Source organism: Hemiscyllium ocellatum, chromosome 7 (genome assembly GCF_020745735.1).
Source record: "Hemiscyllium ocellatum isolate sHemOce1 chromosome 7, sHemOce1.pat.X.cur, whole genome shotgun sequence".
Lineage (NCBI taxonomy): Eukaryota > Metazoa > Chordata > Chondrichthyes > Orectolobiformes > Hemiscylliidae > Hemiscyllium > Hemiscyllium ocellatum.
The window spans coordinates 102,309,523-102,333,215 of NC_083407.1; positions in this window are offsets into that span (position 1 = coordinate 102,309,523).

A 23,693-nucleotide genomic window follows, 5' to 3' on the forward strand; every position below is an offset into this window, starting at 1 on the left:
GAGGTTGGCTCATGCATGTTTGTAGAAAGTCAAAAGGTATTGAGGGTAGACGAGAAGGTGGACTGAGATCACTATCAGAGCAGCACGGTGGCTCAGTGGTTAGCACCACTGCCTCACAGCACCAGAGACTGTCTATAAGGAGATTGCACATTCTCTCCGTGTCTTTACGGGTTTCCTCCTGGTGTTCTGGATTCCTCTCTCAGTCCATAGATGTGCAGGTTATGTGGATTGGCTGTGCTAAATTGTCCATTTTACCCACGGATGTGTGGGTGGATTAGCCATGGGAACTGCAGGGTTACAGAGATAGGATGGGGATGTGAGTCTGGGTGGGATTCTCTTCAGAATGGCCTGTTCCCACACTACAGGGATTCTATGATTCTGTAGAATGACAAAGCAGGCTCAAGGAACCAAATGCCTTTCTCCTGCTTTTAGCTCTGCTGTATTTTAGCTTTGATGTATGTAATGGAATGGGACAGCTGGCCACACAAACTGTGCTGTTTCTCAGGAGCTCACCCTGTGGAGGCGAGTGTAATCAGATTGGTCGCAGTAGGCAGGAATGTTTGGGAAAGCTGAGAATGCAACTTGGAAGGGGACTGGAAGTAAGATGGGTTAAAGGGAACAATGTGTTTCACCAACGGAGATGATTATGGACATGTACAGCAGTGAGGATATGAAAGCCTGGGTGCTTCAAAGATTCAAGTCTCATGAGTTGTGAACAGTTTCTCCAGAATGAAGCTTCTGACTAATGTCTCCACCCATGATTTTTATGATGAGGTTAAGATTTTCAACATGGGAGAACAACTGAAGAGGAAAATGGTTTTGGAGGACTGTGCCTATGTGAACGAGCCCCTGTTTAAATGTCTCAATTCACCTCCTGCACCATGGGAGTGTTGGAACACAAGAAATTGCTTACATTTATATAACACTTGTCATAACCTCATGTTACCTCAAAGTCCTTTACAGTTAATGAAGTGTGGTCGCTGGTGTAATATAAGAAATGTGACACAATACCCACAAACAACAATGTGATAAGGATCAGATCAATGCCTTTGCGTCATTGTCGCATCTGAGCCTGTGAATGAGCTTCAAACCTTCTGTTCCCACTGTTGCTAAGACAGCCAATTTCCAACACTGTAATTTCAGGCTCCTTCCTTTCTGTCTCAGCTCATCTGCTGTGGGAACCATTCTTGATGTCTTTGTCTTCTGCAAAGCATTCCCGAGTTCTCGCCTCCATCTGCCCTCAGAGACGGCTGTACTCCTCCAATTCTGGCCATTTGACCACACTTGGCTCCAATACTGATGGCCATTCCTTCAGCTGGTGCCCAGGTTCTGGAATTCCATCCATGAAACCTCTCCATCAGCCTTTAGTTCTCTCCGTGTCTTCATGGGTTTCCTCCCGGTGCTCTGGTTTCCTCTCTCAGTCCATAGATGTGCAGGTTAGGTGGATTGGCCATGCTAAGTTGTCCATAGAGTCCAAGGATAATACATCAAATACATTCCTTAAATCCTATCTCCTTTACCAACCTTTGGCCTTCTAACCTAACATCTACTTCTGTCACTCGGTGCCACACTTTGTTCTAGAATGAGTTGAAAAGTATGGTGCTGGAAAAGCACAGCAGGCCAGGTAGCATCCGAAGAGCAGGACAGTTGACGTTTTGGGCATAAGCCCTTCACCAGGGCTTATTCCTGCCTACAGCAACCAATCTGATTACACTCCCCTCCACAGGGTGAGCTCCTGAGAAACAGCACAGTTTGTGTGGCCAGCTGTCCCATTCCATTATATACATCAAAGCTGAAATACAGCAGAGCTCAAAGCAGGAGAAAGGCATTTGGTTCCTTGAGCCTGCTTTGTCATTCTGTAGCATCGTGGAATCCCTATAGTGTGGGAACAGACCATTCAGCCGATTGAGTCCATACCAACACTCTGAAGAGCATCCCACTCAGACCAATCTCCATATCCTATCCCTGCATTTCCTGTGGGGAACACATCCTTGGACACTGTGGACAATTTAGCATGACCAATCCACCTAACCTGCACTTCTATGGACTGAGAGAGGAAACCAGAGCATCAGGAGGAAACCCATGAAGACACAGAGAGAATGTGCAACCTCCACACAAACAGTCCCTTGTGCTGTGAGACAGTAGTGCCAACCACTGAGTCACCGTGCTGCTCATGGCTGGACTGATTGTGGTCTCAGTCCACCTTCTAGTCTACCCTCATTCTCGATGAAGGGCTTATGCCCGAAACATCAACTCTCCTGCTCCTTGGATGCTGCCTGACCTGCTGTGCTTTTCCAGCACCACATTTTTCGACCCTGATCTCCAGCATCTGCAGTCCTCACTGTCTTTGTTCTGTAATGATTCTATGAAGTTGCTTGGAGCCATTTAAAGGTAACAGAGATTGTTGCTGGTTGAATATTGGTCAGGACGATGGGAAGAACCCCCCTGCTCTTTGCTGTGGGGGTTGTGAGAGGGTGGAGAGGGTCTTGGTTCAACATCTCATCCATGATCCATCTCCTCTGGCAGTACGGCACGCTCTCTGCACTGCGAGAATTGGCCTAACCCACACATTCAAATCTCTGGACCGGAACTAGTATCACAGACAAACTGAGAAGCAGGCTGAAATTAAGGTCAGCGTGAAAGCTGACCACTGGTGACATGAATTCCCAATTTTCACCCTCTTACTGCTTCAAGGGCGGAAACAGAGGGGCCAGATTTTCTGTGGGGTGGCAGTCTCATGAAGATTGACCCCCCCGCTCCATGTCTTTGTTGTACAACAAATGAGCACTGCATTTCTGACAGCAGATTCCGATCGGAACCCCCTTCCGAAATGCAGAGCCGTACTGCCATTCTGACAAGTCCCTCGTAGATGTACGAGAGTCACAGGATGGCAGATCCCCATGTTCACAGCGGTCAGTTGCCGCCTTCTGAAATTGAAGCATTCAGAATCACAGACAAGCCACCCAAGGTGGTGGGAGGGGGTGAGGATAACAGCAGAACCTCTCCAGATTCCCCATTTACATGGAGACCTGTAGGGGATTCCGGATGTAGCGAAATTGATCAGAAGAAGCTTCAATTTCCTGCACAATTCCTTTGGAGTGTGCTATGATGAGGATTCCGCAGGATCCCCACGTGCAACTCCCATCAACACTTAGGAAGCAGTGATCTGGCCATTGGAAAATCCAGGCGTTGAGTGGTGATGAGTTGGATCTTGGCTCCACTCATTACAGTGTATGAGCAGGTCCTCAGATCCAGACATCTCATCATTCAACATGTCTCAAAGCTGGCCCCTTCTCTCTTAAAGTCCCTTCTCTCAGTCTATCTAGATTTAATTATGCTGTTCGAATATAATAACAGTCCCAATAAGCAAACCCACTTTTTTATCCAAGTAAATAAAAGGAACAGATGCTTACAGGTTGAAGTTCGAAGGGCAGGAGGAGAGAGAACCTGTTCACACAGTCCACTGCTAAACTCCCAACGAGTTCGAGACTGAACTACTCAGCTCGAGAGCTGACCACTCCCCTTCTTTTAGACAGGTCACTTCTAAAACATGACCACTTTGGCCTGAAGTCTCATCTGTTTGCAAATAAACAAAAAAGCCTCTCAATAGCTTTTCATTGCTGTACTAAACTGGTCTAATCGGATGCCGGCCCGTTTACAACCCCTCTGGGAAAAAAATCAAGGACACAGTATCCTTGAGAAAAGGAACAGCATAATTAAGTCTAGATAGACTGAGTTCTGTAGGGGTTCTTTATTATGTTCTTTGTGTTTCATTGTGTAATTTTGTGAATGAATTTTTGTCTGTTTTAAAACCTGGTCGTCAAGGTCGTTAACCTACTCCGGGTAATTCTCACTGTACACTTACTGAAACACATTGCAAAGTTATGGTCTGGGCTGCCTGCTTCAGAATGTTTTGAGTGGTCTGGCCTAGTCCATAGCAGATTGGAAGGTCTTTGCGGGATTTTAAACAGTGAGTGGGAGGTGCTCATGTCTTTATTTCGGGTGTTGATTTGGTTGGGTAGACAAAACTTGGGATAGTAATGGCTCTTTCAGTCACCAAAGGTTTTCTGGGAGTGGATGCGGTGACTTTGGAAGTTTTGCAAAAAGTGAATAAGACCAAGCTGCAGGAATTAGCAGAGAAGCTGGAATTGGAACGGCCTCCTTCTGTGAAGAAAGGAAAGATAATTACAACAGGAGCTCAGCATTTAAACTTGCTGGAGAAACCATCGGAATCTATAGAGATGGAAGAATTCAAACTGCAAATGAAGCAGCTTGAGTTAGAGGCGAGAGATAAGGAAAGGGAGGGAGAAATGAAACAGTTTGAGTTATGATTAAAAACAGAAGAGAGGGGAAAAGAGAGAGCAGCAGAAGAGAGGGGAAAAGAGAGAGCTTTTAAACTTCAAAAACTGATACTTAAAAAGGAAAGTCAGCTGAAAAGCCTGGAGATAAAGGCTGAAGGTGACCTTAGCAAGGAAGTGGTGTCAACTCATGTGGAAGAACAGAGAGTTACAGCAGCAAGGTTAGCAAGTGAAGTGGCTGATGGTTATGAGCTGGTCCATAAAACACGGTTTGGCTTCCAGAATCAATTTCAGTCCATGAGGTATAGAAATTGGGACAAAGAGATCCTTACGTGGAAAGGGAAAGGTGGATCTCAGTGAAGGTCATAAGGATCGCTTACCACAGGGTAAAAAAGAAACCCTTGAGGGGGACAAAGAAGTTGAAAGGCTCTGGTATTTTCATTGTAATAAAGTGGGCCATGCCAAATCACAGTGTTGGTGGGCTAGGAGAAAGCCAGATGTAGGAAAACCAGACAAGCCTGGAAGTTTGGTTGGACAAGTAACAAAAAGTACAAGGGGAGTGAGACAACTGCCCAGAGTGTACAAGACGATCAAACGTTGATTAAGGAGGAAGTGCCAGATCTGCTTTAAAAAAATACATGCAAGGATAATGTTCATTCACATAGGCCAGGGGTAGCAGGTAAAGAGGTTACAATATTAAGGGACACAGGATCCTCTCAGTCTGTGATGTTGCAGGATGAGGAGATATGTATTGCTGAAGGATTATTACCAGAAAAGGTACTGGTAATGGAAATTCATGGTGCGACAAAAAGTGTTCAGTTATGTAAAGTGAGGTGAGAGAAGAGTGGAGAATTTGTGGTAGGAGTACTGGATAAAGTCTCAGCTCCAGGAATACAATTTGTTCTTGTAAATGATATCGCTGATTCATTGGTAGGTGTGCTGCCTACTCTAGTTGAAAAGCCAGTGGAGACTGAGGCAACTGAAGACATGAAGGATGTTTATCCAGGAATTTTCACTGATTGTGTGTTCACAAGATCACAGAGGTACAAGCTGAAGCAGGGGAGATCAAAAGGCACAGATAAGGAAGCTGACATAGCTTTATCTGAGACTTTTTTTGATCAGATAAGTGGAACAGAGCTGGGGCAAATAGGTAAACATGCAAGTATCTTTAGCTCTGCTATACTTATTGAATTACAGTAGAAAGATGAGAACTTAAAACAGTTATATCAAAAGACATAACAGAAAAGGAGAGTGAATGCTTTCACGTGTATTATTACTCAACAAATGATGCCTTAATGAGGAAATGGAGACCATCAAACATTCAAGCAGATGAAAAATAGGCAGAAATTCATCAAATTGTTTTGCCAGTAGGTGCTGTGAGTGGTGCATGAGTTACCACATGGAGGTCATTTAGGGGTGAGGAAAACACAGGCTAAGATACAAAGACATTTTTACTGGCCTGGACTACACAAGTACATAGTTGAATTTTGCCAGCTATGTCACACATGTCGGAAAAGCACAGGTGGTAATAAAACCTACACCTTTAATCCCTATTCCAGCATTTGAGGAATCTTTCACAAGAGGCTTGATCGATTGTATCGGTCCCCTACCTCAAAAAAAATTGAGAATAAGGATTTATTAACAATAATGGATGTGTTGACTAGATTTCCAGAGGCAATCTCATTACGCAACGTTACAGCTAAAAGTGTTATAGAAGAATTACTATTTTAAATTATTATTACTATAAATTATCTATTTTATAGATACAGACTGCCAACAGAGATCCAGTCAGATCAAGGATAAAACTTCACATCCAAACTATTCAAGGAGGTTATGGATAAATTGGGAATAAAGCAATTCAAATCTACTGCATACCATCTAGAATCACAGGGAGCACTAGAGAGATGGTATCATACATTGAAGACCATGTTAAGGGTTAATGGTCAGGATTATCCAGATGATTGGGATAAGGGAATTCCGTTTGTACTTTTTGTAATCAGAGATGCACCAAATGAATCAACCAAATTCAGTCCATTTGAATTAATTTTTGGGCATGTAGTAAGAGGATTGATAAAATTAATTAAGGAGAAATTAATAAGTCCGAATTCAGAGACCACCCATTTGGACTATGTGTCACATTGTAGAGAATGATTAAATAGAGCTGGAGAGTTGGCTCGACAGCATTTAAAAGTATCACAACATACAATGAAACAGGAATGGGATAAGAAATCACAAATTTGGGGATAAGGTATTGGTGTTACTTCCAGTAACACGCGAGCTTTTAAAAGTCAGGTTTAATGGACCTTATCAAATTGAGAGGAGATTGAGTGAGGTGAGCTAGGTGAACTTGATAAGGATTCCAGACAGGAATAAATCTCACGGAGGATGTCATATGAATATTCTCAAAAGGTATTTTGACAGGGAAGGAAAGCAAGAGGAGAAGGTGGTAATGATTACAGCACAGAAGGAAGAACCAGGTTCAGAGGATTCTGAATTGGACATTCCTCAAATCAAATTGGACAATAAGGATGTTATCAAAAATTGGGATAAATTATTGAGTTACCTTCCTGAGAAAAATCAAAATGACTTGAAAGAGTAGTTACTATCACATGGGGAGATATGCGGAAATAAACTGGGAAGTACTAACCTAATTATGCATGATGTAGATATAGGAGATGCTATTCAGATTAAGCAACACCCTCATACACATAACCCTCTAAAGTGGGCACAGGTTCAGAAGGAGACAGAACACATGCTCCAAGGTGGCATCATCGAAATGAGTTACAGTGGCTGGAGCTTACCCATAGTCATGGTGCCCAAGCACCATGGTATGTGTGGACTATCACAAAGTCAACGCCATTACAAAGACTGATCTATATCCTATTCCACAGTTAGAGGACTATGTTGAAAAAGTGGGACAAGCAACTTACATTTCGAAGTTGGACTTGCTCAGAGGCTACTGGCAAGTACCTCTGTCAGAGAGAGCAAAGGCAATTTCACCTTTTGTTATGCCAAATGGACTATACCAGCTCAAAGTCATGCCATTTGGGATGAAAAATGCTCCAGTCACATTTCAGAGACTGACTAATAAGGTCATTGCCAGGTTACCCAATTGTGTTGTTTACATTGATGACCTGGTGATTTTTAGTCACTCATGGAAGTAACATTTAGAGCATTTATCGTACTTTAAATCGACTTCGGAAGACAGGCTTGGTGGTAAACCGAGCTAAACGAGAATTTGCCAATGTCCAAGTCACCTTCCTGGGCCATGTTATGAGACATGGACAAATGGCCCCAAGGAATGAAAGTAATTGTGGAATTTTCCACACTGTCCATGAAAAAAGCAGTACTGCGGTTCCTGGGATGGAGTGGATTTTACCCAAAGTTTGTGCCAAATTTTAGCAGTGTGGCTGCTCCACTCATCGAATTGTTAAAGAAGGGCAAGAAGTTTCAGTGGACAGTGGACTGTCAGAAGGCATTTGACAGCCTAAAACCCTGTGTTAACCACTGCCCCAGTATTAGCCACACTGGATTACACAAAGCCTTTCAAGGTGGCTATCGATGCCAGTGACGTGGGTGTCAGTGTGGTGCTGCTGCAGGAGGATATTAAGGGAATAGGAAGACCTATCAGGTATTTTCCCAGGAAGTTGAACATTCATCAACAGAAATATTCAACGGTGGAGAAAGAAACTTTAAGCTTGGTGTTGGCATTACAACATTTCAGTGTTTATATTACCAGCAATGCATCTGAGACAATTGTAGACACTGATCACAACCCATTGACATTTGTGGAAAACTTTAAGGACAGAAATGCCAGACTGTTTAGATGAAGCTTGTTGTTGCAGCCATTCAATGTGACAATTGTGCATGTGGCAGGTCGGGAAAACGGGATTGCCGATGCATTATTGAGACTCGAATGAGATACGGAGGCGTTCGGTGGCAGGTGTGTCACGGCCTGAATTCGCATGCAGTTGTGCAGGTTTGCAGGTTTACAGTTAGTATAGTGCAGATGTGTGTTCAGACGACTAACCAGGTTTTTGATGGGTTTTAAAAATGAAGCCATCTTTTGATATTGATATATTTTTTAAAGGGGGAGGTGTCACAAAGCTGGTCGCTTTTTTATAAAAGCTGTTCCTTTTCTCAAGGATACTGTTGTTATATTTGAACAGCATAACTAAGTCTAGACTGAGTTCTGTAGGGATTCTTTATTCTGTTTTTTGTGTTTCATTGTGTAATCTTGTGAATTAATTTTTGTCTGTTTTAAAACCTGGTAGTCAACCTCGCTAACTTATTCCAGGCAATTTTCACTGTACATTTACTGAAACAAATTGCAAAGTTATGGTCTGGCTGCCTGCTTAAGAAAATTTTGAATGCATAACAAACGCAACACTGAAGAAATATTTGGTGTACTGATCTTGGGATTGCCTGTTCTGACATGATTTGTTGCATTTATTGCTGACAGCTAATGAGGTGGTAGTTTCTCTGAAGACAGCCAGCACAGCAACTTTAAGCAGTGTTACCTTCCCATCTTCCAAATGGTTCACTCAAAGACACAAAAGCTGTTATTTAAAACATCCCTCATTCATGAATAAAGCTTATGCCTGGGCTCACGTCTCAGGAAGAATTTTTGCAAGTGAGTTTCACAATGGACAAATGTTCAAATTGAGCACTGGGACTTAACCACCCTACCCAGGTGGATGTGTAGAGATGCCTGGAGGAACATCATATTGTTGGATTAATAAAGGAGGAGGAGCTTTATCCTGTGGAGACAGTTCTGCCATTCAATGAAATCATGTCTTATCTGTGACCTCATCCCATAAACACATACGTACCCCCATGCCATAAAACCGTTGGTTAACAGAACTCTTATTCTCAGACTTCAATATAATAGATGATATATCATTAAATGCCACTTAAGGAAGAGACTTCTAAACTTTTACCATTCTTCCATTCACACTTCCCAAGTTCCTGGTAATTTCCAAACTGGAGAGAATGTAACCATTGTGGTTTGACATTTAATGGCTTTTGTCATCACTGAATCTCCCAACATCAAGATACTGGGGGCTTACCACTGACCAGAAACTGAACTGGGCCAGCCATAAACATAGTGTGTCTACAGCAGCAGGTCAGAGACTGGAGTAATACTGGTTTGCCCACCGTCGACAGGACAGAAATTAGGAGTTTGATGGAATAATCTCCATTTGATTAGATTACTTACAGTGTGGAAACAGGCCCTTTGGCCCAACAAGTCCACACCGACCTGCCGAAGCGCAACTCATGCATACCCCTACATATACCCCTTACCTAACACTACGGGCAATTTAGCATGGTCAATTCACCTTTTTTTTTAGATTAGATTTACAGTGTGGAAACAGGCCATTCGGCCCAACAAGTCCACACCGACCCGCCGAAGCGCAACCCACCCACACCCCTACATTTAAACCTACCTAACACTATGGGCAATTTAGCATGGCCAATTCACCTGACCTGCACATCTTTGGACTGTGGGAGGAAACCGGAGCACACGGAGGAAACCCACGCAGACACGGGGAGAACGTGCAAACTCCACACAGTCAGTCGCCTGAGTCGGGAATTGAACCCGGGTCGCTGGTGCTGTGAGGCAGCAGTGCTAACCACTGTGCCACCGTGCCGCCCAGCGAGTCCAGCCCGAACAACACTCAAGATGCTGGACACTTTGCCCCAGAAGGCAGTGGAAGCCAGCTCTCTGGATACTATCAAGAAAGAGACGAATAGAGCTCTTAAGATAGTGGAATCAAGAGTTATGGGGATAAGGCAGGACCAGGATACTGATTGTGGATGATCAGCCATGATCATAATGAATGGTGGTGCTGGCTCGAAGGACCGAATTGGCCTACTCCCGCACCTATTGTCTATTGTCTGTTGACACTGTCCCAGACAGAGCAACCTGTACAGCCATGCATCCATGACTTTAAATACTGACATCATCCATCACGGATGAACAATGGTAGATATTGAAAAAGCAGTATTAATTCACGAAGACTCTTTCAATGATATCTTCCAAACCCATAACATCTACCATACTGAAAGACAGGGCATAGGTTTAAGGTGAGAGGGGACAGATTTAAAAGGGATCTAAGGAGCTACTTTTTCACATGGAGGGTGGTGCTTGTATGGAGTGAGCTGCCAGAAGAAGTGGTGGAGGCTGGTACAATTACAACATTGAAAAGGCATCTGGATGTATCATAGAATACCTACAGTGTGGAAACAGGTCATTCAGCCCAACAAGTTCATTCTGAAGAATAACCCACCCAGACCCATTCCCCTACATTTGCCCCCAACTAATGCATCGAACCTCTACATCCCTGAACACTATGGGCAATTGAGCATAGCCAATTCACCTGGCCTGCACATCTTTGGATTGTGGGAGGAAACTGGAGCACCCAGAGGAAAGCTACACAGACACAGGGAGAACATTCAAACTCTACACAGACAGTCACCTGAGACTGGAATTGAACCTGGGTCCCAGATGTTGTGAGGCAGCAGTGCTAACCATTGAGCCACCGTGCCATTGGACATATGAATAGAAATGGTTTAGAGGAATCAGGGCCAAACGCTGGCAAATGGGACTAGATCTGGTTGGCATTGACGATTTGGACAGAAGGGTGTGTTTCCATGTTGTACAGCTCTATAATTCTGTGACAAAGGCAGCAGATACATGGAAATACCATGCAAGTTCCCCTCCAAGCCTCACACCATCCTGACCTGGATCATATTGCCGTTTCTTTATTGTTACTGTGCCAAAATCCTGGAATTGTCTCTCTAACACAGCACTGGGACCATATCGACACCACTGCAGAAGTGGCTCAGACTATCTTCTCAAGGTTGATTAGAGATGGGCAATAAGCGACAGCCTAGCCAGCAATGCTTGTAACTCACAAGTGAATAAAGGAAACATTCTATCACCCTTTGTGTTTGGAGACATGGCTCCTAATTTTACTCTTAAAGATTCAGCTTTACATTTTCTAGACTGTAGCCTCGAGCCTTAGACTTATTAACTGCAAGAATAGTTTCTCTCTGTCTCACCGCATCTCCTTAATACTTGAAGACTTCGAATGACTCTTTAACCTTGTAAATTATTAGGAAGAACATCAGATGTGATTGAATGAGGGGTTTGTGCACACACTCTTACGAATGGATTAGCAGAATTAAATTAACCATCAGCTGCACACTAAGTTAAAACTCAGTAGATCAATTTGTAAATCCAACAACATTTTTAACCAGTGAAATATCCCAAAGGATGTTCAAACTTACGTGATTAAATAAAAAATTGACACTGAGCTGCAGTGTTAGGATAGGTGATGAGACGTTTTATGAAGGATGTCAATTTTAAGAAACATCTTAAAGGAAGATAGAGAGATAGCATGACAGAGATAGTTTAAATTTCAGAGCATGAGACCATGCAGCACAAGACATGACCATCAATGGTGGAGTGATTAAATTTGGAGAGGTCACCAAAGAGGAAGGACATCAATCCTGGAATGAGGATGCTGTCAGGTGATGTCGGTCAGTGAGCACAATGTGGGATGTGGGACTTGACGGGAGCTAAAGTGCAGAACACTAGAACACTCAGAGAACACTCCCACTTTTCAAATTGTTCGATGTAATCTTTCACACCCACCAGACAGGACTTCAGTTTCATATCACATCCAAAAGATGGCACCACAGGAATGCCAGCTGTAATTTCTATTCTCAAGGCTCTAAGATCAGTTAGTCTTGAATTCACAATTTGCCGGCATTAGAGAGCTGAGGCTGTTAAAACTAACTCCTACTGCTGTAATAGCATGGCTACTACAGATTTAACAATTACCGATTTGTCATTCTGCTAATCTTTACAGAGACACACAGTTGAATTTCCATTCTTCCAAATAAACTCCCAGCCTCCCCATGAAGACTGTCTATTGAACACTTCCAAGAGTTTTTGCCTCGATTGAACCAGCGTGGAATTCATTCCGGTCCGAAAATGGATGTCAAATAAATTAACTGAAGTAAATAGGTGGGGCTGGCTCAACAGACATAATTTTAACATCACTTGTACATATTAGGCAATTAGAGATGGGTGTAAAGTATTCCAACTCTTGATTATCGAGTTCATAGGTGAAATAGATAACGAATTGGAGTCTAATGTCATATCTACCTTGTTTTCAAGATTCAAACTGCCAGTATCCTTCAATTTTGTAGCTTTATTAAGGACAGACAAAACATCCTCAAAACAAGACACTGCATTATCTCAGAAAATGACTGCATGGAGACATTTAACAAATAGTGCATCTCTGTCTTCAGCAGAAATGTTCCTGGTGACCATCTTCGATTACAGATAACAATATTCAATCATCTTGGGTTGGTTTCTTTTTGGAGGGCTCTTGTGATGATGTCTTCTGGGCTGATTCTTCAGCACCACCATGTGGCTGTGTTTCTTGCTTGCTCGGTGTATTGCCGGCCACACCTTCTGGATGAGTCCCCCGGACACGCACTGTATTATCCCTTTGGAGCACATTCAGAATGCGTTCCGAATCCAACCGTTCCACAGAAGGCTCATCCTTTCGTACATATCTGCATGTTGCCTTTTGCTGGGAGTGCCCCTTTGTGGATCCTGTCTTCGCTTTATGATGTTTTTTATCGACTGCTTCCTCTTGTTCTCGTACGTATCTGTGCATTTTGAAGCCCAAGATGCCTTGCTTTCGGTCTGTCACCACTACTTCAGGGAATAAAATCACCTTTTTACATCTGTCACCAGTTTTCAAATGGCGTCTCTGTGATTTTATTTTAAAAAAGAATAAATATTAGTATTAAATTGTCTTTTTGGGTATTTTAAACTCTTCCCAATAACTAGTACAAATACAGCACGTAACAGAAATGCATTTGCTGCCTCGATGGATCTGTCATTTTGAACACTATTTAGAGGGTACGAATTAGGATTAAAACAACTGATGAGAAGAGACTTGAATAGTGCTGGAGAAAGAGATGCTCTTCAAGAGTTTTGTCTTCATCAGGACATATGCACAAATGCCAAGTTTCAAAAGGAGCAGTGATTTATACTTGCATGAGAAAAGGGTGCTGTTATGTTGCCAAGTAGACACTGGGGCACTGCCGGAGAGAATGCACCATAAAGTATTTAAAGCAACAAAAGGTACCAAACTTGGACATGTTCCTTTTGTCTGCAGAGGACAGTTTGCTAACTCTGAAAATATATGACTCCTAGAAAGGGGAAGTGAGAGCCCGAGTTGTTCTCAGTTGTTCGTGTAATACTTTACACAATCTTGTGGCTTGAGATGTCCAGTTACAAAATCACATGTAACTGTGGACTAGATGTATTGATTTGTAAGGTTCATTTGGCTAAGGCAGTTGAGGTTTTTTTTTGAGGATTTTTCACACAGGACTTGGTGAATTTTCGGACCCTATTTTGCCAAATGCACCTCATTAACAACCTATGTGACCATGGCATCCCTCACCACTGAGACGATTTTGGCACACACCATCCCCAAAGCAACCTCCAAATACGAATGAGGAGCCAAATGTAAGGCAACTATCACCCCTCTAGACTCTTTCTGGGGGTTGTTTTTGTTCTGGAAAGAGAGGGAGGCAGGTATGAAGGGAAATGAATGTGGGTAACACTGCCATGACTGTTGGTGCTGGTGGGGAGGGCAACCTGTATCTCAGGGTTAGCGGTGTTTGGGGTTCAGGTTGGGGGGAGTGCGAAGGGCAACCTGCCACACAGCGGATGTCCCAGAATTCATCAGCATCTGCACCAGGGTTAAAAGCTGGTGATGCACCCAGCAGAGCACCATCAGTATGGAGTTGGGCTGCACGGTTCCTGACTTTCGCTGTAGACATAGTGGACAGGCAACTCGCTGTGTGGGCAGTGACTTGGAGATCCTGCTGGATGGGCTGGTGCAGCGGCAGGATATCCTTCTCTCCCAGGGCCAGCAGTGGAGGCCATGACACTAGGCCATGCCAGCCTGCTCCGAGGTTGCCACCTGGGTGTGAGCAGTCTGAGTTGCCTGAAGCAATAACCAGCTCTGGCAGAAGAAGATCAATGTCCTTCTCAACTCCACAAATGTAAGTGTCACCACCCTCTCTCTGTTACCTCACACTGACTCTCTCCCTGGCACTGTTCTCAGCTCCCACCAAGTTTCATGTCTCTATCACTCGCATTGTTGTCCACAACGTCTTGCCTCACTCATTGTCTTCCCACCCAAACCCCTGACACCACGAATCCTGTCTGCCCCCTCTGCTGCTTCCCTACCTGTGCCGACAGTAATGGTGGTGCCACCCACACTCATCTCCCTTAACACCTGCCTCCCTCTCACCCCAGAAGGAAAACAACCTCCAATTTGGCAGAAAGAGTCAAGATGGCTGATTGGCCGCCTTACATTTAGCTGCTCATTGTTACTTGGAGACAACCAACCAACCTTGGCTCTGACTGGACTGAGCAGGCCCCAAGCTGGTGTCAGAGGCTGTCCTTTTATTTTGAACAAAGAACAAAACAGCACAGGAACAGGCCCTTCAGCCCTCCAAGCCTGCGCCGACACATTTTCTTCCTGGTGCTGGGAGCCCCAAGTGAAGACTGCCCGCCATGATCTGACTGCGGCTTGCTGATAACCGTGACAAACTTTGTGCCCCTGCTAAATGGCAAAGCAAGACTAAAGTGATGAGACTGGTATCTCTGACGGAGGGGACAAAGGGCAAAAAAAGGACAAGGCAAGACAGGAACGCTCATGTCAAGCCAAAATGACACTCTGCCTCCTGCACCAATGGGTAAAGAGGTTTAAGATTTCATTGTCAGTGCAGTGCAAAATCTATACATCACATCAACTGGCTGATTCTATCTAACAGTATGTCCCTTGCCCTGTCCACAGTAAGCAAGTATAAATTATTGCTCACTTTGAAGTTTGTCATTCTTGTGTCTGCCTCAGTGACTGCACAATGAAAACCTTCAACAGTGTGTTGTTTCTGTCAGCAATAAACTAATTGGAAACAATTAGACAATCAATGCCTGAACAACATTTCTGTTTTTATAAATCCTTCATCTCACCTGCTCTTCAGTATCACTTGCTTCCATCTCCAGTTCATTCAATGCCAAGGAAACCATCATTTCAAAAATGTCTTCACCCTCAGGAGCCTGTCCAAGAACCTTGGTTGCAGCTTGATCACTCGAAGTATCAGATACTTTTCCAGACACTCCAGCTTCCGATATTTGTGGATTACTATCGGACTCCAGCAGTGCCTTCCAACCATCCTGAAAATCAAACTATCCATTACAAAATTGGACACAACAGTTGTAATGATGACCACTATCAAGCACTCAAACATGAGCCACTAGAGGGAGATTCACGTGGAATCATCAGTGATACCAGCATTAGAAGGGACTTTCTGAGGGACAGGTCACAACTGCAGAGGGTTTTTTCAGTCTGTGAGTTTGCCTCTGTTTAAAAATGAAAAGGGCAGTTCATAGAATCCCAATAGTGCAGAAGCAGTCCATTTGGCCCATTGAGTCCACACTGACCCTCCAAAGAGCATCCCACCCAGACGAACCCACCTCCTCTCCCCGCAACCCACCTCCCCCCCCTCACCCCCAACACCCCACAACCTTATTCGTGTATTGTCATGGCTAATCCAACTAGCCTGCACATTATGGACAACTGAGCATGGCCAATCCATCTACCCTACACAGTTTTGGACTTCCTCATGGGTGGAAACCAGAGCCCCCAGAGGAAACCCACACAGACTTCACACAGACAGTTGCCCAAGGGTGGAATTAAACTCAGGTCCCTGGTGCTGTGAGGCAGCAGTGCTAACCATTGAGCCACACCGTGCCACCCTACTTAGTCAGCCTCTATTTTTGCAGGGGGGCTTGCTCGTACGAAGGGGAAGGTTTAAATTAAATGTGCAGGAGAAAGGAATCCAGGGACAACATTGGAGGGGAGCAAAGAGATATGTGATGAATTGACAACACAAAAAGAAGACAATTCAGTATGGGATAAATTCGGCTTCCATGTGTATGAATCCATGGAGTGTGGTAAATACGATCGATGGCAGTCACATGGGAACATCATTTTCGGTTAAAAAGAGAGGCCTGGTCCAAAAAACAACAAGCACAATTGGGAATTAAATATCCCTGGATACAAGAGATTAAGCTTTTGAAAGGTTCGATGTGACAGCCAGAACTGCACCAGCTGCCAGAATCTGAAAATGCCATGCTTGAACCTGGCACCGATCATCTCACTGGCCAGTGGGCAGTGGGTGGGGACATTTTCCACACGGCCACTCTTCAGGCAGACGGCAGCACATTCAAAAAAGTGACCGCCTTCAACCACAAGCAACTCTGGCCATTGAGGTTTCAGAACCACGCCAGAAACGGGATTTTGTGCCATTGAGGAAAGTGTCTGAGCCTAGCAAAGTTCTGTGGAGAGGGAAGGTATCCTTTTGGAGATGTTCTGTTACCTCTTTTGGAGAGGGCCAGGAAACCCTTTTGAGGAGTTCATGTCTCCTGTTGGTATTATTTACATTAGACATGAAGGTACATAAAGTGGATGAGCTCTGTGGAATTGTCAAGTCATGTTAAGCTGCAGCACTTTAAATATTGAAACAAAAAGTCAGCCTGCAGTTGTAAAAAATCGTGGCTTGATGCTTCAGTAGATGTTATTTGACATAAACTTGGTTGCTATCATTACAGTATTACTTCTTCCTGAAAGCATCAACAACCTCTAACTCTCACTATTGGGTGCCTTTAAGTTAACAACTTCAGAGAGGCTATAAAGGAATAGTTGCTTTCGATGTGGGACAAGAAATACAAATGTTTGATTTTAAAAAGGTTGAAGTGGCTTAAATGTACCCAATGGGATTTTCTCAATAAGTGTATCATGTTTAATAGAGTGTAGTCTGTAGTAGATAGAACTTGATTTAATTTCATCTCACCATGGGAAGGGAGGGCTCCTCATGAGATGTTCCCAGTGAGTGGGGGGGTCAATGAGTTCGCATAAAGTGAAACTAAGCTGCCATTGGGGCTATAAGAAGCTGTGAAGGTGAGTGGAAGGTTCATGGGTTGGTTCTTAATTGGCATCAAGGTGGGTATAGAGCTCTAAGCTGGCATGGATCATGTATCGGGAGTGTGGGGGGAGGTGAGAAATTGTGCAGTGAGGGAGTGAGGATTTCTTTTGGCTTTGCTGCTTTTTTAAAACCAGAACACTGGAATGAGCCTTGAAATGGTGGACTGGGGTGTTCCAGGTAGCCCCAGTGGCTCCAAGTTAGCACTTGCTGGGGTTGACAGGTCTGATTCCAGTTACCCCCCACACCACCACTCTCTCCCAACCCACTGAAATGGTAAAGACTGTATTCCTTTAGTTTTCAGTATTTTTAATTGAAATGGGAAAAGGGACAGAGGGTGGTGGTGCAGGCTTGCTTTTCAGACTGGAGGCCTGTGACCAGTGGTGTGCCACAAGGATCAGTACTGGGTCCATTGCTTTTCATCATTTATATAAATGACTTGGATGTGAACGTAGGAGGTATGGTTAGTAAGTTTGCAGATGACATCAAAATTGGAGATGTAGTGGACAGCAAAGAAGGTTACCTCCAATGACAACGGGATCTTCATCAATGGGCTGAGGAGTGGCAGATGGAGGTTAATTTAAATAAATGTGAGGTGCTGCATTTTGCAAAGGCAGATCAGGGCAGGACTTATACACTTAATGGTAAGGTCCTGGGGAGCGTTGCTGTAAAAAAGAGACCTTGGAGTGCAAGTTCATAGTTCCTTGAAAGTAGAGTTGCTGGTTGTTAGGATAGCGAAGAAGGCATTTGGTATGCTTTCCTTTATTGGTCAGAGCATTGACTATAGGAGTTGGGAGGTTATGTTGCAGCTGTACAGGACATTCATTAGGACACTTTTGGAATATTGTGTCCAATTCCGGTCTCCTTCCTTCGAGAAAGATGTTGTGAAACATGAAAGGGTACAGAGAAGATTTACATAGACGTTGCCAGAGTTGAAGGGTTTGAGCTGTAGGGAGAGGCTGAATATGCAAGGGCTGTTTTCTCTGGAGCATCGGAGGCTGAGGGTGACTTTGTAGAGTTTTATAAAGTCATGAGGGGCATGGATAGGTTAAATAGACAACGTCTTTTTCATGGGTGTGTGCGTCCAGAACGAGAGGGCATAGGTTTAGGATGAGAGGGGCAACACACAGAGGCTGGTATGTGTATGGAATGAGCTCCCAGGGAATGTGGTGGAGGCTGGTTCAATTACAACATTTAACAGGAACCTAGATGGAATTAAGAATAGGATGGGTTTAGAGGAATATGGACCAGGTCCTGGCAAATGGGACTAGATTAATTTAGGATATCTGGTCAGCATGGATGAGTCGGACTGAACTGTCTATTTATGTGCTGTACGTCTCTATGACTCTATGACTATTTTAAAAGAAAACAAGGATTTTAGAAGAATTTATGGCACTTTTTAAAAACAGGTTACTAACACTCATTGTAAGAGCTATTTCCACTGCTGTTTGTTCAAGTAGTTAAGGGGAGGTTCACTCCAGCTGTAATAGAGCTAGGGATAGTGAATGATATGAGATTTAGCTGGCAACAAGTAGTTGATTGGTCTGTGGAATAGAGTCATTGAGTCATAGAGATGTACAGCACAAAAACAGACCCTTCAGTCCAACTCGTCCATGCCGACCAGATATCCCAACCCAGTCTAGTTCCACCTGCCAGCAATGGTGATTGGTCACTGACAAAGGACAATCTGCCTGCTAACAAATATGTAACCGAACAACTTGTGGATGTGAATGATTTGTTAGAAGCCATCAAACTTCCTCTGACTGTTTTTCTGGAAAGAAAACAAATTAAAGCCTGAAAAAAGTAATTTGATTTCTACCCGCCTCCCCCCAGCAGATGCTGTGACTTGTGGCTTTTATCCAAGAAGTCAGGAGATTTTTTGACTTTTTTGACTCCTCTGTTGTTGCTAAATTATCAAACTGTTTATTGGATATCCCAAGCGGATGAGCAAAATTGTCTTCCAATCAAAGATTGGGAAGGTTAAAGCTGCTGTTTGCAGTCCCAGCCCCATTTGTTCCCTAACAACTCAGTCCATCCCTTTACCTGGCAACCAGTCCGTTTGAAACCTTTGTGTCATATTTGACTGTGGGATGAGCTACCCAGCCTTGTATCCACACCATCACTAAAACTGGTTATTTGCCCTTGTCCCAGCGCATCTGCTGCTAAAGCACCCATCAGTGCCTTTGTTCCTTCTCGGCTCAATTATTCCAGCACTGTCCAGGCTGGGCCTCCCACATTCTACCCTCCGTAAACGTGAGGTTGTTCAAAACTCTGCTGCTTGTACCTTATCTCGCGCTAAGTACCATTCCCTAACTTACCCCGATGTTCACCCTGATCTACACTGACTCTGGGTCAAGCAACAACTTGATTTTTAACATCTTGAATCCCCTTGTCAAACACATCGAGAGTCTTAAGTGCCCCTTTGTAACTATGTCATCTTCCACAGCCCCACAATCCTCGGAGATATCTGTACTCATCCAATACTAGGCACTTGTGCACCACCAGCATTTGTTGGCCTCCCCTTGAAGGCTCAGTGTTCAGTTGCCTCAGTTTGAACCTCTGGAAGTTCTTCTCTCGGCCTGTCCACCTTGTTTTTCTCAGTTAAGACATTCCTAAAAAGCCCATCCCATTGATCAAACTTGTGGCCATCTGGCTCAATATCTAATACAGTCTGCAGTTCAATGTCTCAGTTTGATTTGTAAGGTTCCAGTGACACATCTTGGGACATTTCATTCTGTTCAGGATTCTGTGTAAATGGAGGTTCCTGCTGCTGTTGGTAAATATAGTTATTTACAGCTAGGAAATTACATTTCTTGAACATCTTTGGATGGGATGCAAACGATGAAGCTGAAGTTCAGTGAAAAGATCAAGGGGAATTCTGCAAAAACTGAATAAAACAGAAACAATGGAAGGAAGGACGTCACCCTGTGATTAGATTAGATTAGACTTACAGTGTGGAAACAGGCCCTTCGGCCCAACAAGTCCACACCGACCCGCCGAAGCGAAACCCACCCATACCCCTACATTACCCCTTACCTAACACTACGGGCAATTTAGCATGGCCAATTCACCTGACCCGCACATCTTTGGACTGTGGGAGGAAACCGGAGCACCCGGAGGAAACCCACGCAGACACGGGGAGAACGTGCAAACTCCACACAGTCAGTCGCCTGAGTCGGGAATTGAACCCGGGCAGTAGTGATGAGGCAGCACAAATACAGGGCGCTGACAGAGTAATTTGCCAGAGACTGGCACAGATCAGATGCCTTCTCATGTGCGTCCATTTCTGGAAGGCCCCAGATGTCCCCAGCTTTTAGTTTACCGTCTCTAATTCGTGCTGGTGTCCATGACATTGCTTAATTACTCAGGCAGTAGATTCAGACATCCTGAATAAATTACCCATCCCCAAAAGAGGGAAACCTTCAGGATCCCAGCCTGTGCACAAGGAAACCCAATTGTGCTGTTTATGCTTCAAATTGACAGTACACCCATCGTAACCCTCACACCCTCTCAAACACTTCACTGACCCCTTCCTGTTGCTCAGTCTCTTCACGGTTGACCTCATCAGCTGTGGCTGGAGATTTGGAGATTGTTTCATTTTGATCAGGTGCTGCCTCACTCTCAGATCTGGGAAGCTGTTCCTTAGGAAGTTTCCTTTTCGCTGAGTCCGGACCAGAATCGGGCTGTGTTGGAGGTTCCTGTGTTTATATTCAGAAAGGAGTTAGCAATGACCAGACAGAAATAATGTTTTGGAAATCATAGAAAATCTGCAGTGCGGAAACAGGCCATTCAGCCCATTGAGTCCACACCGTTCCTCCAAGAGCATCCCATTCAGACGTACCCTCTACCCAACCCCTGTGACCCTGCATTTCCCATGGCTAATCCACCTCACCTACACATTCCTGAACATTCTGGTCAATTTAGCATGAACAATCCACCTAACTGCACATCCTTGGATAGTGGGTGGAAACCGGAATACCCGGAGGAAACCCATACAGACACAGGGAAAATGTGCAAACTCCTCACAGACAGTTGCCCGAGGGTGGAATCAAACCCAGGACCTTGGTGCTGTGAGGTATTACAGTGGGACTTAGGTTGCTCTAGACCTTCCTTTGAGTTAAATGGAATCCCAGACAGTGAGAAAGTCCTTTCATCCCAAATGATCCATCGTGCTCCGGGCAAGCATCTTCCCAACCACCTTCATTCCAGCATAATCAGTACAACCTCCTATTAGTTTCAGCGTCAGGTTTAACCAGCATCCCCTTAAATGTACCTCATGTGTTGTGTGGGAGTGAGTTCTGCATTTAAACAACTTTCTGGGTAAAAAGGATTCCCCAGAATTTCAGTTTGGATTTGTTGGTGACCATCTTACATCGTAACTCAGAATGAGCCCGACAGGTAGATGTTTAAGATCTATTAACTCTGGTTAGTGACTATAGAACAGGGGCCATAGTCTCAGGATAAAGGCTTGGACAATTAGGACTGAGTCATAGAATCATACAGCACAGAAACAGACCCTTTGGTCCATCCAGCCCATGCCAAACATGATCACAAACTAAACTAATCTCACCCGCCTGCTCCTGGCCCATCATTCTCCAAACCTTTCCTATTCACCTCCTGATCCAAATGTCAGTTGAATATTGTATTGTACCCATATCCACCACTACCTCAGGAAGTTCATTCCACACGTGAACGACCCTCTGTGTACAAAGTTTGCCTCGTGTCTTTTTAAATCTCTCCCCCGTAATAGGTGTCCCCCGAGTCTTGAAATCCCCCACCCTCGGGAAAAGAGAACAACCATTAACCCTGTCTGTACCCTTCATACTTTTATGAATCTCTCTAAGGTCGCCTTTCAACCTCCGACCCTCCAGGGAAAAATGTCCCAGCCTATCCATCTTTTCCTTATAACTCAAACCTTCCATATCCAGCAACATCCCGATAAAGCTCTTCTGAACCCTCTCCAGTTTAATAATATCCTTTGTATAACTGGGTGACCATGGGGAGTTACAGCACAGAAAGAGGCCATTGGGGCCCATTGTGCTCACCCAGCCATCAAACTGCTGGCTATTCTTGAGGCACTTCCCAGCACTGGGCCCACAGCCTTCTACGCTGTGGTGCTTCAATTCTAATCTTCTTAAATGTTATGATGTTTCCCACCTCTACCTTACATTTAAGTGGTAAGTTCCAGAAACCCAGCACTCTTTGGGTGAAAAAGTATTTCTTAAAGCCCTTCTAAACTCCTGCTCCTTACCTTAAATGTATGCTTTCTGGTTATTGATCCCTTCTCTAGGGGAAGGGTTTCTTTCTTGCTACCTATTCCTATATTTTGTACACCTCGTCATGTTTCCCCTCAACATTCTCTGCTTAAAGGAAAATAACCCAAGCCCATCCATCTCTCTTCACAGCTGAATTGTTACCGTCCAGGTAACATCCTGGTGAATCTCGTCTACACCCCCTCCAGTGCAATCACATCCCTCCTGTAGTGCATTGACCAGACTTCACACAGTACTTCTGCTGTGACCTAACTGATGTCTTACACAGCTCCGCCTTCACCTCCCTGATATTGCATTCAATGGCTTGACTAACAAAGGAAAGTATACCATATGTCTTCTTATCAAAATTATCTTCCTGTCCTGCTATCTTCAAGATTTATGGAGTTGCACGTCAAGGTCCCTCTGATTCTCCTCTTCCTAGGGAGCCCCCATTCATTGAGTACTCCCTTACCTTGTTGGTCCTCCCAAAATGCATCACCTCAAAATTTTCAGGATTAAACTCCATTTGCCAATTTATCTGCCCATTTTCATCATCCTAGTTTTTGGTTTTCTTCCTCAGTATTGACCTCACCACCAATTTCCTTGTCATCTGCAAATTTACTGATCAACCTTTTACATTCATGTCTAGATGTGATTAATGTACACTACAAACAGCAAGGGATGAAGCACTGCATCCTGGGATATGCTATTGGACATGGGCTTCCAGTCACAAAAACACTCTTGGACCATCATCCTCTGGCTCCCGCCACTAAAGCAGGTTGGGATCTAATTTCCCAAATTACCCTGGATACCTTGGGCTCTTACCTTCTTGACCAGTCTGCCATGTGTGACCTGGTTATTACCGAAGTCATGTATACTACATCCATGACACCACTCTCATCCACACATCCAGTTACATCCTCCAAAAACCTCAATGAAACTTGTCAACCCAATCTCCCCCTCACAAAGCCATGCTGATTATCCATGATTATTCTACTGCCTGCCAAATTGACTTGGCTTTTCCTCTACAAGGTCCGTGCAGCACCCATCAATGTGA